This window comes from Rhyacophila brunnea, unplaced genomic scaffold (genome assembly GCF_057557595.1).
Source record: "Rhyacophila brunnea isolate RB1 unplaced genomic scaffold, BYU_Rbru_1.0 scaffold_51, whole genome shotgun sequence".
NCBI classification, from domain to species: Eukaryota; Metazoa; Arthropoda; class Insecta; order Trichoptera; family Rhyacophilidae; genus Rhyacophila; species Rhyacophila brunnea.
The window spans coordinates 2,972,498-2,976,329 of record NW_028233182.1 but is presented as its reverse complement, the minus strand read 5'-3'; the positions used below and the strand labels follow the sequence as shown (position 1 = coordinate 2,976,329).

The following is a 3,832-nucleotide window of genomic DNA, read 5'->3' as shown; positions in this document are numbered from 1 at the left end:
GAATGTTGAAGATACGAGAATAGAAAACAACAGAAAATATTTATTTAAAGATACGATTGTAAAATGTAAACACTGTTATTTGAAGGTTTATTACTTAAACACACCCATAATTGCAATGAACACTACGTTTCCAAATTTATTTTCGAACTTCCCTGCAATTTATGGAATTTTTAAAAAGGAGAAAATTGAAATAGTTCATGGCCACCAAACAATGTCAAATCTTTGTCTTGAATCGATTTTCCATGCAAACACAATGAATTTAAAAACCATTTTAACTGAACATTCAATATTTGAGGTGGGCGGATTCGAAAATATTATTATGAATAGATTATCTGAACTTGTTCTTCGTGGAATTGATAAATTTATATCCGTTAGCTATACAGCAAAACAAAATTTGATGGAAAGACTCAAATTAAAATCAGATATCGTTCATGTTATTCCAAATGCAGTTTCTAGTGAAAGATTTTATCCAGAAGATATTAAAAAATTAAAATCATATGAAATTAAATATGACCTCAGAAAAACGAAATCTTTCGAATATAAGCACAAAACTGAAGAATCCAAACATTTTTGTATTAAAAATCAGCAGGATGATCATATTGATAACATTTTGAATGAACTTAAGCGCAGTAAAAAAATAAAAAAAGAACTTGGAAATGAGGATTTACATCTAAATAGCAGAAATATCACAATCATACTTTTATCAAGGCTTGTATCACGCAAAGGAATCGATATTTTTATAAAAATACTTCCAAGAATATGTAAACTGAGCCCCAGAATAACCATCTTAATTGGAGGAGACGGACCAAAACGATCTGAAATAGAGCAGATTATTGATGAACAATCTTTATACTCACAAGTGTATCTTTTGGGAGAAATTAATCACGAAAAAGTACCCGATGTTTTAAGATCTGGTGACATTTTTCTCAACACATCACTGACTGAAGCCTTTTGCATGGCAATACTTGAAGCTGCTGCTTGCGGTCTACAAGTCGTAAGCACGAATGTCGGTGGAATACATGAAGTTTTACCGAAAAACATCGCTATTCTTACGGGAATAAAAGAAAATGAGATTATTAATGCTTTAATAGTGGCAGTAGAAAGGATTAATAATGGTTTTATCGATAAATACGACAATTTTCTAAAATGTACAGAGGCTTATAGTTGGGATGATGTTGCATTTGAAACTGTTCGTGTATATAATGGTATTGAAAAAATGGAAATGAATATACAGCAAAGAATCAACAGATACGACAGCATATTCGAGTTTGTATTTATAATATTGGTGATATATGAATATTTAATTTACCTTATAATACAAACCATCCAATCTTAACACGTAAAATTAATTTGTAGGAATAATAATAATTGGTAAACATCTAATTATAAATATAAAATTAATACATAAAAAATCATTTGATTTTAGATTTTTTTTTGAGATTTGTTATTTTGTATTTATAGTTGATCCTAATTTGTAAGCTATCCGATCATGATTATTAATTAAAATAGGCCTATATTGTATTCGATAGATTTAGTATAAAACATCAGCTAAAATCTATAATACTATCAATGTAAGAATTTTTATATTACGAGACCTTTAATATTAACCAATATAATTTATTTAAAATCCACAATAATCTAACTAGGTGCATATACGGCTGAATATTCAGTCTACACTCGATTCATTTAAACCAAATTCCCGATATAAAGTGTCTTCACAATAAATAATTACGGAGCATGGTAAATATGATCCTCGAAGCGATATTTTAATTTACTTATGTGTAAAACAACATGATTAAACAGCATTTTATTTTCTATTAAATATATTCCTCTTAACATAAATTATCAATCACACTTACTCCCCTTAAATACCAAATATACCTAAAATTGTAAGAATAATTTGAGGTATATTTATTTAATCATATAAACGTCGATAACTTTCTTGTCCATTCTTAAATCCTAAATTACACACATAAATTTATTGCGGGTTATATATGATTTTAGAGATTATTTACGGGTAAAGTTTATTTAATTCAATGTTCTTTTTGCAGAGACGTAGTTAGAGAATCGAGAATATGATAAAACCATCACATGATTTATTTATACATTATTTTGATTTTTAGCTATTTTAATTTATTAAAACAAAAATTTAATTGATATATATTTTTGTTTCGAAAATATTTATTATATACCCATAACCTTTTTCAATACATCTTCTTCTTTCAAGCCTTATTAATTCAAGTTTTTCCTCAATCCTATTGTTTGTATGCTTCAGCATCTGTTGATATTCCTAAATCATTAATATACTACTTATGTTATTTTGTGACCACACGATCCAATGTCATGATGTATGATACTATTTTGTAAAACCATACATGTGTTTGTCTTTTTGCTATTGGTAAAAAAAATTAACTTTAAATAAAAATTAAAATGGTTTGTATTAGATCTACGGCATATAATTTTTATTATACGAAGATATAAAATCGAGAAGATTTTTACAGGGAATATCCAATTCTTATTTATTTATGGGTTAATTTTCTTTTTATCTATTTAGACGTGTTCAGCGTGTTGGAAATATTGCACAACTCCTTGATGCATCTTTTGACACCTTCCTCTGATCTATCTTCATCAACTGCTCTTCTTCTCTCAAATGAGATGAGTTCAAGTGTCTTGCGGAACGTGAGAGCTTGCATGTATGCTTCTACTTAGTCCGGTATTTTTAACTTTTACAGGGAATATAAATATTAATTATGCACAATCAAATAAAGAGGTAGATTTTCCTTTAAAAGCAAAATTTTTAAAAAAGGTCTTTGCGAATTCAAAAATAAATATCATTAAAAATTAGTTAGCATAGATTTTGCCATTTTCCTATTTGATTTTGCACATACACAATTCTTAGAAATATGAACGTCATATTATAAAATTTTTGATGCGTATGTTTACAGATAAATATCCTTAAATCATCAACAAAAGGTAATAAGACTCATCAAAATATTATCATAATAACATGGGAGTTCTGGTCGTAAAACGAATTTTATTTTTAAATGATAATGAAATTCTGTTGAAAAGTTGATTCATCAGCATAAGATTATTATTTTATGGAAAGTTATGTACTTTCAGATTAATTTTTAATGGAATTGATTTCATCATAATCATAAAAAAATAAGTATTCAAGGGACATATTCTACATGAAAAATTGGATATAATTATAAACGTTCTATTAAAAATATTAATTTTATTAGATTTGTTTAAAGGTTTTTTTTAATTTATTTTGCCTGGCATATAATATTCCTACTAATATATATTTTAGATTAATACACATAAATAAAAATTCTCTACAAATTTAATAAATCGTAAAGAGTAAATCAAAACTGATAAAAATTAATGATAATAGGCAATATTTTAACATGATAAATGAATCAAAACATAATTTCTGAGCTTAAAATATGCAGAGTCCAACAATCTAAAAAATATAAAATGATAAATTTTCAATTGTTTATATTTCATATAGAAAAGTGTATTTTAGCCTCAAAAAAATGTAGTACTGTTCAAATATCAAACAAACAATCTTTAGAGGCGAAAAAATTAATTTTTTTTAAGCTAATATTAAATCATAGATGACAACCTTCGTTCTAATTCCCTATATTTTAACTTACTTGTAGCATTATAAATAGTTAGCATCCTCTAAATTTTCTTCCTTGTTTTAATATGTAATTTAGTCTACTTATAGAATTTAAAGGGAAAAGTAAACTCTTGATTGTTTTAATTAGGCAGTTTCGTTTTTTTAATTCTGTAACTATATACCAGATTAGTTTTTAATTCTAACCTATTT

The 3,832-nt window shown here is 26.3% G+C and overlaps 1 pseudogene; it reads left to right on the top strand.

The window, feature by feature from the left end:
• The first annotated feature begins 253 nt into the window (after window positions 1-253).
• Window positions 254-2,063, top strand: LOC147065846 (phosphatidylinositol N-acetylglucosaminyltransferase subunit A pseudogene; annotated as a pseudogene).
• Window positions 2,064-3,832: the final 1,769 nt, after the last annotated feature.